Consider the following 15,979-nt stretch of genomic DNA (forward strand, 5'->3'; position numbering starts at 1 on the left):
TCCTTTATTAAAATGAAATATTATTGAAGAAGTAAAATTTAGCTCCAAAAATACACTTTTATGTGGTGCATGTACTTTTAATATTTTAAACTAGTAAATCCAGTTTGTGGCAAAATAGAAAGCTATTCTCTGTCTTATGTGTTTCTGCTGGAACTTTTGAATATTTCACTTCCATGGAGCCTTTAAGCCATGACAGGTACTATTTAATAAGAATTTCAAAGCAAAAATACTATACCTAACTAGATTGAAACTGTTGTCTAATAATCTCATGTTATAGTTTCCATCTCTTGTAGGCTGAACATTATTTACATAATAGGAGATAATCCATGGAGCAGCTGGCATTTCAGATAACCATACATATAAAAATGATAAGCATCCTTAAGTTTTCATTTAAAAAAGAAAGCCTTTATACCTGTGTTAAAATGTTTAGCATAAATAAATCCTTTCTAAGTATTTAAATTAGTGTTTTTACAACTTTCTTGTGGCACGGTGGCAGCCTTGTCTGTAAAGCAGTTTAATTTGGTGAAATTTTAGACTTTGGAAAATTAATTTTCTGTAACTAGTCCCTCATGGTAAAAGGAACTTAACCACATTCTCCTCCCAAGAACAACAATTTGGTGTTTTTCTGGAGTCGTGGGAATCTTTTAAGTGGAAGGACCAGACAATGTAGCAACCCAGACCTAACCCCAAGACTGATTGGACCAGTCAGTGTAACCCCTAGCAAAGGTGCTTGTCTGCTTGTAGCTCCCAAGTGAGAGTGGTAGTTAAGTGAGCCTTAAGTGAGCCTTGGCTGGGCTAAAAGGCATGATTGTCAGGCTGTGATGGAAGATTATGTGATAATACAAATCCTTATTTATTTATTTATTTGGTTTTCCACATCCTTTATAAGATATCAGCATAGAAAACATAAAAATATCAAAATATGACATAGTATTGGCTGTTGCAATAAATCTCACAAATGTAAGTCACTGTAAGACTGGCCATAATCACATTCCTAAATCTGAAAAGGAATGAATGATATAGAGTAAGAATAAAGTGTAGTACTTCAAGTTGGACATTGGGAGGAATGTCTCAATTTATACTTCTTTTCCGCTGCCGGAAAAAAAGTAGAGAAATTTTATTATGTAAATTTAAGAAGATCAAATTATTATAAGGTTTAAAATAGTTAATGTCATATTTAAAATTCCTGTTACCTTTTTTATCATTATTTAGATTTTGAAACTGGCTGTAAGTACAGACCTTCAGTAAGAATTTTTCTCTGTAAAATATTCTACAGGTAGAAGAAATGTTTAAAAATGAATCGATGCTTACGTGTCTCTTTCTCTCTTCCACATTTAAAAGTGAATGTTAAAAATTAATTACATAGTATCTTTAAAGAGACTGCTGATAACTCCTGAAAATTTAACGTAATATGTTTTTGTGGTTGACTCCTTTTATACAAGAACAAAACAGATGGCCATTTGGTCCAAAAAATTTAAAGCTAAGAAATCTGTAAAATATTAGCTTGAGACTTTATTTCTAACCTTCTGCATCTTTAAAACAGCAATATGTCACCAAAAAATCCATCTCGCCTATGATTTACATTGAACTCAGCTTTTGAAGGAATGGAATTTGGATGCAGCTAATGGTTATCTTTTTTTTTTTTTACCTAAGACAATGCATTGAGGTAGAGATGGTATGTACAATGGCACCTAACACAGAACATTACTGTAAATGAGACCGTGCCAGCTGCCCTCTGAGATTTGAGCTATGTGACAGAGCTTGGCATGTGAAATGGAGAGGCAAATGTCAGTCTGATATGAAAGTGGTTCAAAATTATGGCTTGTGTATGTATCATATTTATTAGAAGCTTATATTGAAAATTTTTGAAAACGCTAAACTGAAAATATGCTAAAGAATTTGAAGCTTGTGTGTCTAATGGAATTGTTATATATTTCCAAATTTAAGTAGTATATCCATCTAGTTGCAGTTTTGGCAATTCTCTAAACAGTGCATGGTTTCTTGTGCTAGTTCTCATCTCTTAAGCAGGGAGTGTCATTCGGTACCCCTATTGTCATCTTCCTGCATTTTTTAAACTCTGTTTATGCCTCTCTTGAGATAGCATTATTAGTCTCAAAGAACTATGGTGCCTTTACATGCATCCACCACACCACCTCAATGCAGAAACTCAGCCAAAAGAAGCCTCATGTACATCCTGTTGAATTAAAAAGAAAGGTCTCAGGGTCAGAATTTTTTCTAGAATTTTCTTTGTTCACACAAATCTCAAAATACTGCTTGTTACCACAAAATGGTTTCCAAGACCTAACCTGAATTTTTTTTTTGGTAGAAAGTTGCAAATGATGGGAAAATAAGAAATGGAAATCTAGATGGTCCAGTCAGGTTGTTATTTCTCTTTTCCAGTGATGTCTGGATTCACTGATTCTTCTCCTAGGGGTTCAGGAACTATTCTGAGACAAGCAAAAGTTGAGTTGATGTCTACACCCTTTTTTCCGTGATAATTTCTCTCTCTCACCCCTGCACCTCAGGTTTTTGTTGTTTGCAACCCCCTTTCCCATTCAACGTATAGTGACTATGCCAATGGTTGTCAATGTTAAATTCTCCCACAGTCTCATTTACAACTCTGGAGAGAGATTTTGTCCTTTTTGTTTGAAATAATTTTGGCACCATCTTGGTGTAAAAAGACTAAATACCACTGAAATCATGTTAGTAAGGACCTGTTTACTCACAGGATTGGCTTTACTCAGTGACTATCAGAAGTAGAGGTCAGACATTAGAAAAAAATATATGAAAGCCAAGTGTAGGTATACAAGTCTGTCCAAAGTGCTTGAGCTGTAGTGAGACATTTTATCTGAAATTTTTTTTAAATTATTTTTTTAATTGCAGTAACCTTGGCCAAGACATATAAATTTCAGGTGATTAGAATCTCTGTTATTATGGTGCCATAATGTGGGGAAAATGTTTTGTTACAATGCAAAATATGCTTTAAAATATTGATTGAGAGAAAAACATTCTGCCTTAAGTAGAAATAAGTTGGTGATATGGCATGATGCTTTTAAAAGGGAATTTTTTCTTTTGTATTTTGTAAATCCCACCACTGGTAGTTCTTTCATGCTACATTTCCATTCCATTATTTAGTTAATCGTATTGTGGAGTGGGTGGGAAAATCAATTCCTACTGCTAAAACTGAACATTTACCTAAAAAAAATGAGACATATAATCAGGATTAAGTATCTAGGGCACTTTGTTGTAACAATTACTAGTATTACTATTATACATACACATGTTCTGGAATCAATTGGTTGTTATTTAAAAATCACTATTCAAAGGCAGTGCAGTGTAATGACCTTTCAGATACAGGAATGATATATATATGTCAGACATAATTTTTGGTCATATACTCCAGATTAAATTCTGTTCAAAGGACTGTTTTTAATATTGAGTTAAAGTAATCTGCAATGGCTAAGGTAACTCTTTATAAGATGTTTGGTTATTTACCCTTTATATGTTCAGATTCCAGAATCAGTGTATTTAAACTTTCAGAATCACTTGTCCAATGCAATTCATAAGTGAACTGCAGCTGTGTCCTTCTTGTATATGACTATGAAAATTAAACATTTTAAAGCATTTTTCTCTACTTGCCATGTATTTCATTTCACTTTCTACACTTTATTTCAATGCATTTTACTGATGTGATTTAGATTGTTTCTTAAATCATATACATGTTGCTTTAATTTATATTCCCTGAGTTCCGGGCTCAGCCATCAACTAAAAAAATATATATCAAGTCTTCAGAATTATTGAAAACAACTCATTTATGCAGATATTCTTACTTCATTCACCACACTTTATTACAATAAATAATTTATTAGAATATATCTCTCCGATTTTTATGAATCTTTTAAACTAATTCTATTTTTATTAAAATTGTTAAATACTAAAATAAGAAAGTTGTATCATTTAATCCTGTAAGTATATTTTTACAGAACTGCCAGTCAGATTTGTCTTTTCATCTTTAAAGAGTAGATGATAAGTATTTTAATAAGATTTTAAAGTCAATACTATTAACTTTCAATTTTTTTCTAAATTAGTTTTATTCAAAGGGAAATATCTAACATCTATCTGATTTATTTATTTTTCCTTTCCAGAACTGGTCAAGTTTATGAATGATCTAGGGACCTTACATTGTCAATCATATAGGATATATTGCATATTAAGCTGTAATTGTTCTTCTGATTATTTCAAATGGTGCTTTGACACTTATTTGTTGCCTTTAATGTTCACATATAGGTGCTGATGCATTGACTCCTTTATTTCAACTTATTTACATTTGAAAAAACATAAATGGAGTGACCAGTACTTTTTGAAAAATTGACATTTAAAATACGTGTATTTATTCTCACACAAAAATAAAAAGTCTTTTTTAATGTTAGATTCTTTATGTCTTACACAAAAAGAAAACATGTTTTGCTCTACACTCTGTCAGGAAAATAAGGAAGGCAGAGTGTGTTTGTTAGGAATGGGTGGGTTCACTACAGAAAGAAGCGGTTTAGGCTGTGTCTGAGTGATGCCATAACATCCATATCAAATGGGAAGTTCATTTACCTAAATATTTTGGCTTCAAGAAAGATTTGAGTGATTAGTCCATCCCCCAGTTTTAGAGTCATCTAGAAAAGAACCAAAGTGTATAATTTTAATCTCACCAACCTTAGGCAAAGAGGTATTAAAAACACATTTTCAGCAATTGGAATTGAATTTTCAAATGTGAAGATTGTATAATGACTGCTCAAACACAGGAAAGGTGTTTTTAAAAAAATTTTTTTTCTTCTCAGGAAATTCCCCACGACATGATCTCACTTTTGTGTCAGTTGTGCAGCTCAGAGAGTAATTTTCACCATGGTCACCTGCCATGCCCATCTCACTAAAGGCAGAACATCTGAAGGGTTGAATACTGTGCCTATGGGTTAACCAATTACTTCTAAAATGTGTGGTTCTCTAAAGCAATACATTTCTCTTCCTTCTTTATTTGATCCCCTGTAGGAACCAACTATAGCAACTGGATTTGGGGGTGGGCAGAAGGATCAGTACAAATTTTGATTTGTGGTTTAAGTTACCCTTAATCACACAAAAATCAAAACTAAAGTAATTAGATTGTTTTGAATGCCACAAAGATAGTTATGGGAACTCCAAAGTTCCACAGTAAATGTTGAAAACCCAGGTTATCTTTTAATGCTGAATTAGCTTTTCTGAGGTAAATAAAATGTTATTCTTAAAACAAAACAAATTTTATTGATTAGAAGATTCTTTGAAACTATAGGAGAGCTCATGAGTGTTTAAATAGGACTGGTTATTGGTGTACAGTGGTGCCTATGTACCAAGTGCTTTAGAGAAGGAGTGATGATAATTTACCAATAACTGCTACACTCATCTCAAAATCATTTCTCCCTGCCTTTCCTTCCATTTGTATCTCACCTGCTTTCTCCCTTGGTCCCTCTTTTCCTCCTCCTGATTTTTTTCATTGTCTTTCCTCTTTTGCTACCTTCCACCATGCACAGGTCCTTGCTTTTCCACTCCTTTTTTCTTTACACCTCTGTTTCTTTGCTTTCTGTTCTTTTTTTCCTTTAGATTTTCTATCACTACTTCTACTCATTTTCTCTCTTCTGAAAAAAAACCAGTACACTTATATCAATTATTGTACTAATTATATATTTAGAATAATAAATATGGATAAATAGGCTTTGTATTGCTCTTAATAATTAATGATATCTTTCTGTGACATGCACTTGCTCTTTTTGAAAATTATGGGTTAGTTATTACTAATAGAAAAGTGGGCCCTCCTTCCTACACTGTAAAATCTTGCAGAACTTTCAAGCATGTAGCTGTTTAATACTGAGTTAGCTACTTACCCCGCTGTCAGTTATGTGGTCAAACTGCAGAATCTGATGTTTGTGCACAGCAGCACATTTATACACCATGTGGGAGAGTTGTAGAAATTAGAATACTACACAATGAACTAGCTTGAATTTAAAGGCAGATCAACTTGAGATACCTTGAATGCATAAGTCTCTTCTAGTAAATTGATGACAGACTATCTCTATCAACACCTTAGTCACCTCGAGTCATCTCAGTTTCTTGCTGGTCTCATGGCCAAGGTTCATAATTGCAGTTGCATGGCTATAAAATAGTGATTGCTACCTTTTAAGTAGCAGGCACTTAACAGAGATCAAAAAAGGGCTGGAAGACCTTGGTATAAGGCAAACTCTGGATTGGGAGTCAGGAAGGGGGGTGTGTGGTTCTAGGGTAAGTCCTAGGGTCTTTCTTGAACAATATTGATTTTATTGTTTTGTACCATGTTAACTCTAATGTCTATTCCAGCTCAGAAATTCAAAGATTCCTTGGCTGAAAGCTTAGACTTACTATATGACAAAGAGAAATCCAGGGAGGCACAGTGAGGTAGAAGCGTTCAGACTTTGTCAGCGCAGAGACTGTTTCTCTTCCACTTTTAGTTGTGTGCCCTTTGCAGGTTACCTATTCTCTCCAAGCCTCAGCTTTCTCATTTCTAATCTGAAAATAATATTAGCTTTATTTCACGGTTACAATTATTATTAAATAAGGTAATAGGTATAAAGAACCTGGCATTTATCTAAAAAGTAGGTGCTTATTAGAAAGTTTTTATTAGCTGGTACAATCCCACAACATTAGATAAGGATATCTGAAGCAATGCATATGCCAGTAGAAGCTATTCAACCATGTCTGTTCACTTCATACCTCATTAATATGTGTCAGTTTTCAAGAAAAATTCCAAATTGAGTATATTGAGGAAAGTCACAAAAGTAAAAAGAAAAAATCAACCCACCACAACATACTTATGATCAGAAATTACTTCCAAGCCAAAATAAATAATACAGCTTGCCCAGAACTGAAAGAGTTGGTTATAGTTCTTGTCCCACCAAAACTTACATTAAACTAAGTCAAACAATTCCTAAGTCAAAGCTTCCTGTTCTAAATTGAGTATTCTTTCTAAGTTGATGGTCATGGTAACAACCAAATTTTGTATATTTAGGTGTTTGTCTAGGAAAAATGTCAAAATAAGTAAATGGCAACCTCAATTTAATATTTTGTCATGTCCTATAATTTATATGTCTACAACCCCATGTAAATAATTTAAAAGTACAAAACTATTCAGCCAAAGTAGAACTAAGGGAGGTTATTTTGATAGTGGATCCAGAGTTTACCATGTCCTCAGTAACTGAAGTGGAAGGCTACTTTGTTTAAAATAAATATATACTTGTTTGGATAAAGGCATTGGCTGGTCAGTGCATTCTGTCTGTCCACTGTCGCAAAGCTTCTGTGGGTGGGCAAATGATTATTAGGTTGCTTGGGAGCATGGATGACCTCAATGGCAGACTCCAGCATCGAGGAAAGCTTCTCTATCCAACTCATGTCAGCTGTTCTGGATGGCAATTTCTTTCCTAGAAGAGGAAGACTGTCCTGCTTCTCAACTCCATAGATGATGCCTTGTTATGTGGCATCGATTGCTTGTTGTCTATCCAGTCATTACCAAAATTCCCTTTCTCACTGATTTTGTTGAAAAGAACTATGAGTCCACTTTAAAATATTCACCTCCAAGGCTCCCTTGTGATGTAAGGTGGAAATCAACTGGGTGGCATCTTTAGAAAGATTATTGATAAAATTAATAAAGATGATTTTAAAAGACTCAGCAAATATTTGCTCTTTGCTCTCTCCTTCCCCATTCGTTCTAGCCAGGATGTGGTACAATTATCTTGTGACCTTGAGGATAGTGCTTACATGCTGAAGATGGTGGGCTAGGAGTTTGGAAGAAACCTGGGCCTCTGTTTATACCTTTGACCAGCTGTACCCTGAAATACCTCTCCTGGACTTCTCATATCACAAGAAAATGAGGCAGGTTCCTGTTACTGTATTTACGGCTGAATGCAATACTAATGATTTCTCAAAGGCTCACAGCAGCCCAGTTTACATTCTCTTTTAGGTCAGTCCCACTTCTTATATCAAGCTCTGAATTGCTCCAGTTCTCCCACAGAATTGCTTTTGGTCACCATGATAAAAGTAGAATGCTTCCTAAGACATTTTTAATAATATATTTTCAAACTATCTCTCAAGTTGTGCAACTACTATAGGTGGCAAGATGGTGCATTTTATGTTAAATTTTTAAGTAATGCTTTGATAAAGTAACCTGTGCCTGACCCCCAATTTCTGGAGTTTGTTATAACGGACAATTTATGCTAGTTAGTTTCCTTCACTGAACTTTGTTTCCTGACAGTCCTATCTTTCGAAAATGCAATGTCACCATATGTAAATCCTGTTGACATTTAAAATACTTAGATATGTGAGATAGTTGTAAATGTGAGCTCTGCCCCAACCTTAACCTTATTTGTAACGTGTGGCTCAGCCTCTAGGACCAAATCCAACATTGTCATTTCTCGTGCTTGCTACCTATCAACAGAGGAAACAGGCATCTCAGTGTTACTTTCAGGAACATGTAACCTTTTTATTTAGGCCACTTTTGTTATGAATGTTGAACTATCCTATGATCATAGTTCCAGTTCTTTTCTTACTTCCCTTTCTCTGTAAACACTTCCTGAATTCTCATCCTGCAGAAAGTTGTAATATGTGTAGTGTTTGTGATGAAGGACTGTAAGGAAATGAGTTGGTTTTAGGCTCTTTTAGAAAAAAATGTGTTCCCATTTCAAGCAGTGATACTATCAAACAATTTTTTAAAGGCAACTCAAAGGCTTAGAAATAAATTAGTAACAACTCTAATAACAGCAGATACTAAATAGCATATAGTATGTGCCAGGCGCTGATCTAAATGCTTTACATATATTAATAGATGTAATTCTCAGAACTATCTCATGAGGTAGGTACTATTATCTTCCTGTGATTAATGTAGAAACTGACTCATAGAGATGTAAATGTTTTGCGAAAGGTCACAAAGCTATGATGTAGTTCATGTTGCTCCAGAATCCATACTTTAAAAAAAAAATCTCCACCTGAGGATATTTTTTTCATTGCTGAGAGAGAGAGAAAGAGAGACAGAGAGAGGAAGGAATGAAGGAAGGAAGGGAGGGAAACATCAATATGCCCTTCTTGTACATGCTTCGACTGGGGATGGAACCCACACCTGTGTATGTTCCCCGATCAGAAATTGAACCTGCAGCCCTGGCTGGTATAGCTCAGTGGATTGAGCACAGGCCTGCGAACCAGAAGATCTCGGTTCGATTCCCAATCAGGGCACATGCCTGGGTTGCAGGCCAGTTCCTGGCAGGGGACACACAATACATTGTGTGCCCTTGGCAGAGGCAACCATACATTGATATTTCTCTCCCTCTCTCCTTCCCTTCCCCTCTAAAGATAAATAAATAAAATATTTAAAAAAAAAGAAATTGAACATGCAACCTTTTTGTCTATGAGGCGATGCTCCAACTGAACCATAGCAGCCAGGGCCAGAATCCATACTTATGCATTTATTAACTAGTAGGCATTTATTTTTAGAAATGACAATTTCAAGAAAAGGGATAATAAGAAATAGTAACATATTTTGTCTTTACTGTTTAAAAATTTTTAATTGAATTTATTGGGTGACATTGGTTAATAAAATTATATAGCTTTCAGGTGTATAGTTCTGTGATCTATCATCTGTATATTGTATTGTGTGCTCACCGCTGCAAGTCCAGTCTCCTTCCATCACAATTTATCCCTCCTTTACCATATCCCACCTCTCCCCACTCCCTATCCTTCCCCTAGTCACCATACTACTGTCTGTGTCTATTAGTTTGGGGAATATTTTGCTTAATCCCTTCACCCTTATCACCTAGCCCCTGACTCCACCCCTCTGACAGGTATCAGTCCGTTCTCTGCATCCATGAGTCTCTCTTCACTCTGTTAGTTCATTTTGTTCATTCAATTCCAAATATAAGTGAAATGACATGGCACTTGTCTTGCAGTAAGAGAAATTTTAAGGAAAAGACAAGGAAAAGTAAAATATAATTTTGTTACTTAAAATAGAGATTGAAAAATCAAAGCAGAAAGTTGATATCCATGCCTAACAAGGCCAAAATTTTGTAGTCTTAAATATGCCTTGACTAGACATTATATTCTAGATAAAACATAAAGCAAAAATATCACTTAGCATACTGTTGACTGCAAATGGCTAACATACCTTCAAAGGATGATGACAAATAAAAATATAGCAAAGTGATTTGGGAGTTTTATTCAACTTAATTTTTAACATTTGATGAATGTAGCTTATTAAAATTTTAAAGTAAATAGTAAATTTGTTCTTTGACTCACCAATGGAACTTAAGTAGGACTGAATATAAGAAGAGAATTATAAACTTACAGAAATGTTTTAACCAGCTCATTGATGTTCATCTATTTGTTATATATATATATATATATATATATATATATATATATGCAATTCCTTAAGTATGTTTTAAGTCTGGAGGTATAGCTTGCGAAATTGAGTGATGTGGTATGCAGTGAAAGTTCGGGTGACAACCCAGAGCTTTCTGTGGTGTCAGGCTTGCTCACCAGTCCGAGGCCTGCTCTCACAGTGATACGACAGCAATGGCGTAACGTTTGTTTTTGACTTGCTTTTATAGAGTTATTTTGTAATGGATCAGATCTTTAAAAATCACTTTATGTTGGACTTATTTGAATGAGAAAATAAGAGCAACGGCTAAGCACTCTTTCCTGCCTTTGCCTACATCACCTGGGGCAGAGGTCAGCCCTGGGCTTCGTGGCAACCAGGCGAGGGTGATACCGGAGAGAGTGCCAGGCTGTACATGTCCAGTGTTGAGAAACAGGGGTCTGCCCTTGTCTCATAGTTATATTAATAATGCCAATATTTACTCACTTAAGCTATGAACTACCATTATAGTTTATTCCAAAGTTTGCCATCAGATGTGAACTGAGGTCTACTGATGCCTAGTAGAAGCCAAATCAGAGGGCAGAGGACAAATTCATGGTGACAGCTTCCTGTTCGGAACCTACAGAGGTTCTCAGAGGGCCTGAGGAGAGACCCATGCTTTCAGTAGGAGAGAAAAATTTGCCTCATTAGACTCCATTAAACAAAACATAGTAGCCTTTATAAAGATACTACAAAAGACTGTAGAGGAGGTCCACCTATGCATGTTTCCTTTTCTCAGGTAGGACAAACCAGACCTTTTACATTTGCCAGTGAGCTGTGCCAAGGTGTAGCTCTAATGGGCAAATCTGTGAGCCTCAAGGGTGGCAGCAGGAAGCTATTGGACTGCTTACCTGGTAAGCTAACCTGATGCAGGTATTAAATCTTTTAGAATATTTCTCTCAAATACAAATAGTTTATGTCAGTCACTTAACAGAAACTGTGAGGCAAACAATTCAATTCCAAATAAATTATGAAATACGTTAAACATATGGAAAACTACAAGAAAGGAAAATTCAAAATTGGTATCACTAATGAGTACCCAAGGGATACCTGTCTATATTCATTGAAATAAAATGCAAATGCTCTAAGATCAAGCTCTTCACAGATGTTAAAATATTACTCATTGATTTGACCTGAATGATTTTTGCTATAAACAAGTTTGTCCTGTCCCACCTATACCAGTTGTTCCCAAGTGTTTTTACAACATAATGAAAAACATGAAAGTCCTGCAAAAATGGAAGAATAGGAATTCTTGGGTAAGGCACGTGCTTGGTTGCCATCCTGTAGAAGCAGCCATAGAAAAAGTCTATTACTTTAATTCATTACAAACCAATAAATATTTACAGTGAATACAAATAATTTTTCTTCTTAGAAATGTTTGTTAGTGAAAGAAATATTTACCATCAGAAATGAATGGTGGTTACTGGAATATTACTAAATAAAAGAATATCTTAAGCTTTTATTTTGCCAATATGATAACAGCTTCTAAACTTTTAATTTTTTTATGGTGGAAAACTAACATGACTTGAAGATTTATGAGTTTTATTAGCTATCACAGAACTGTGCAGTTTGGACACTAACTGTTATATCAGGGTACTCTGGCTGCCAGCCACAGAAACATACCTTCGCTAATTTGGGTGACAGGAATTGATTAATAGGAAGTAGGGTAACTTGCAGAATGTAAGGAAATTTCAAACATTAAACTTAGAAATGATGATAGTGTATCAAGGAGGAAGGAGTGATCAACTACTACTAAAGGAATAGTGGGGGTAGAAACCGTGTTTTTCCAGAATTCTAATTCCCGGCACCACAGGTCTCCTTGCCATCCCACTGGGATAGATGTTGGAGTGGGAAGGATATATCTTCAGTGGAAAAACTGAGGTGCTATTATGCCAAAAAAGTGGGAGTGAGTGTAGGGCAGGCAAAACCAACAGATGACTACCGCGGTATTCAGTATATATGTTTAAGAAATAAATGATGCAGAATGATCACTATCTGAGATGGCAAGGCACTGTTTACAACACAAGGCACATGGAGAAAGAAGCACTGGTCTCTGGGGTCCCATGGCATCCTTCATCAGATGTGAAAATTTTAGCAATTTTTTTGCGAGGAGGGACAGGGAACAAAACTGTCCTCTTATTACACATGAATATCTAGCCTAAAAGTGATTCATTGTGCTTCTGTAATTTTTGTGAATTGTCTAATTCTCTGAAATATGTACAGTGCAGTACAGACTACTTATCCTTGTACATAAAGCTCAGATTCTCTGGGATGTGAATGTCTGTCTTCACTTCAAATCCCAGGGAACTTACATTCAGTGACCTACAGGGAGACATCAAAGGTAAATTAGTGAATACAAGGCTCTGACTCCATGCATCACTAGAGATAAACCATCTGTACAGTTGCTGAGAAGATGTCAAAGTGCTTCTCTCAGTCTTCAGCTTACCAGGACCATAGCACCACTTGTTACACTTGACCACCCCTTCTTCTTAACTCACTTTTACCATTTGGCCTCTGGGATTTCACTCTTTCCTAGTTTCTTCCTACTTCCTTTCCCAACCTTCTTTGCTGTTTCTTCCTCTTCTCTCTGACCAGGGCTCTGATCTTGTTCCTTTTTCTCTTGTTCCTTTCTCTTATTTCCCTAGGTATGCCATCTACTCTGCTGCTTGAAGTGTCATCTACATGCTGATAACTCCCTGGACTCCTGTCTTACTCCCTACTCAATATCTCCACTTGGATGTCTACTGGCATCCCAAACTTAATATACCCACAAATAAGCTTCTTGTCTCCCCTTGACTTGAGGAGCACCTGCAAAGTTGCTCCTCAAGTCTCCTCAACTCCATTATTGCTGAGTTCTTACAGTAGTCCAGTCCCCAAACCTATTTTCTCTAATACCCCACACTGGATCCATCCGTAAGTCCTACTGGCTTTACATTTAAAAACATACCCAGAATCTGACATTGCCACCGCTGCCTTTCACCTGGGTTATTTCAACACTTGCTCACCTTCATTCTAGCCATAGAACAGCAGCCAGAGTGATCCTGTTAAAATGAAGATCATGCCACTCCTTTGCTCCTTACTTAGGGCAATTGTGCATTTCACCAAATTGCTCGGAACAGGCCCAGGAGACCTCTGTTTTCCCAGTGTCCCATCCAGTTTAGCATTTTTACTAGCAAAGATGCCTCAATTTGAATGACAAATTTTATTGTAATTCTATCCATCAAGTGGTAGTCCTTGACATGGCTTATAAGAAAGGCCCTGTATCGCCTGGCTCTTCTGTTGCTTTTCTGACCTCAAATGTTACTACTTTCCTCTTACTCTTCCACTGAAACCATGAGGGCCTCCTTTTTGTTCTTCAGTCACAGAAGGGGCTCAGTGTCATCTCAGGGCCTTTGTACTTGCTGTTCCCCAGCTAGTCCCATGCTTCCTCTCTTCCTGATTCAGGCTCATATTAAAATACCACCTTCTCAGTAAGGGTTTCCCTGACAACACTGTTTAAAACTGTGGTCCCTCTTCCTCCAACTACTCCATATGCCCATGGACTGCTTTATTTTTTTCATAGCTTTTAAAAATCATCTATATATTTTACTTTTTACCTTGTTTGCTTTCTATGTACCATCAGTATAATACCTTCATGCTCCACCAAAGTAGAGATTGTTGTCCGTATCGTTTGTCACTCACTCTACTGGCAGAGCCTAGAATAGTGTCTGGCACTTTCCAGGCACATTTGATTTAATGAATCAATGAGCAAAAATAGCACTAAAACCCTGCCAGATCTCAGTTACATTAAAATTGTGGTTGAAAGTGATAATTCCAAAATAAAGTAATTAAGAGAATAATGTATAAAGGGATTTGTAAGTATAATTTCTAAATTTTGGCTTTTTGATTCCGTGATAACAATGTTTTTTAAAAGAATCTGAAAATCATGTTTCTACTTTCCCACCCTCAAAACTTACAAAATTCTCATGACTTTTGTGAGACTGTGTAATGCTATTTATAGTAGTCTGTTGGTCTGGCTTTGCTTTAACTATATGTTAGCATATCCAGAAAAGTTCTCATAGCAATTAGTGACTATAATTATTAATAGAAACTATAATAGACTTTAAGCTTTTATTCCCAGAAGCTGCTCTATGCTGCACCATAAATAAACTTGAAGCAATTTTGATGAATGGGTAGCTAGTTTGTGTTTAAACTTTCATCTGAATGGGAATAAATAATGGGAAGAACAGAGATTTAAATAGCTTGGCTGCACACTCAAGAGGTATGTAATAACCTTATAGAAAACACACCAAAAAGCACACTCATAAAATTTCCTACAAGATTTAACCTTTTAAGAGAATTGTATCTGGTCAGAGATCAATCTACAAAGGGAACTACAGCTAAGAATTCTGAATCTTTATTGAATTTATTGATATTCTCTTAGTTGTGTGGATCCACGTTTCCAAACTTGTGAGTATGGGCGTGGATATTCCTAGGAGTTGTTTGCGAGAATTGTTCAAGTCTTATAGATAAGATTTAAACTTTTTCCCACTCTATGTCTAACATATTTGAATCCTTTAATTTATGAGCCTTTGGGATCAGAAGAGACTTAATTTTTAGAGGTCCATGGTGGTGTATAGCTCAGGGGACCGTCTGGGTTCATTGCCAACTTCGAGTGTTCAAGCGATGTAGCCTTGAGCAGGCGACCTCACCTCTCTGTGTCTGTTTTCTCTTCTGCCAAAGGGCACTGATGATTGTAGCTGTCTCATAGGTTTGTTATGGAATTTCAGCAGGATAGTGCATACCCAGGGCAACACAAGGCTTGCCACAGCACATAATGTTAAGTATTATCATTGTGGCATACTTTCTGATTTTCTTCCTGTGAGGATCTGTATTCACAATAATGGTGCTCATAATTTTTGTTCCCTTAACATTATGTGCCCATTGTATTGACATTTAAAAAACATAATTGCAGGGGTTACATAATATTCTGTTGTGTAGTTGTATGATTTATAAACATATACATTCGACATTTTTGGCATTTTCATTTTGTTTTCACTATAATGAATATCTTCATATATCTTTCAAGTTTTGGCAAAAAATTTCCCCTAAAGTTGAGGTCTTTTTTAATGCATTTGTATATGCACATAATGTTAATGTACGTGTGAGAACAGATGTATTTTTATTTCTTTTATTCTCTAATATTGCTTTGTCCTTGAAGAGTGTTTTCATACTCAGAGACTAGGTAAATATTCATATAAATATTTGCCTTAATTGCATGCACTATTAGTGCCTTGATCTCATTTGTTTACATTTCTTTTCTTGTGGAGCAAGTAGCTCCCCTAAAACTGTAGAGGCACACTCTGTTGTTACAGTCACCTTCTGCTGTTGCCTGCTTTGTCTTAGCTACTGTTAGCAATGTTCTTGAAAGAGCTGTCCCAGGCACCATGTGGACTGAATTATTGCTACTGACTGCGGTAGTTGAATGCCAACACCAAATACCATTACTTGGATCCTCAGGCATCTTTACTTCTTTTAACAGGGTATAGT

At 35.9% G+C, this 15,979-nt stretch overlaps 1 protein-coding gene across 2 annotated transcripts in view; it reads left to right on the plus strand.

Annotated features, from left to right (window-relative positions):
• RELN (reelin) overlaps positions 1-15,979 on the plus strand; it is a 577,463-nt gene that overhangs the window by 1,275 nt on the left and 560,209 nt on the right. The gene's annotated exons all lie outside the window — the stretch shown is intronic.

This window comes from Sturnira hondurensis, unplaced genomic scaffold (genome assembly GCF_014824575.4).
Source record: "Sturnira hondurensis isolate 20B ecotype Veracruz unplaced genomic scaffold, ASM1482457v3 Scaffold0009314, whole genome shotgun sequence".
Taxonomy (NCBI): domain Eukaryota; kingdom Metazoa; phylum Chordata; class Mammalia; order Chiroptera; family Phyllostomidae; genus Sturnira; species Sturnira hondurensis.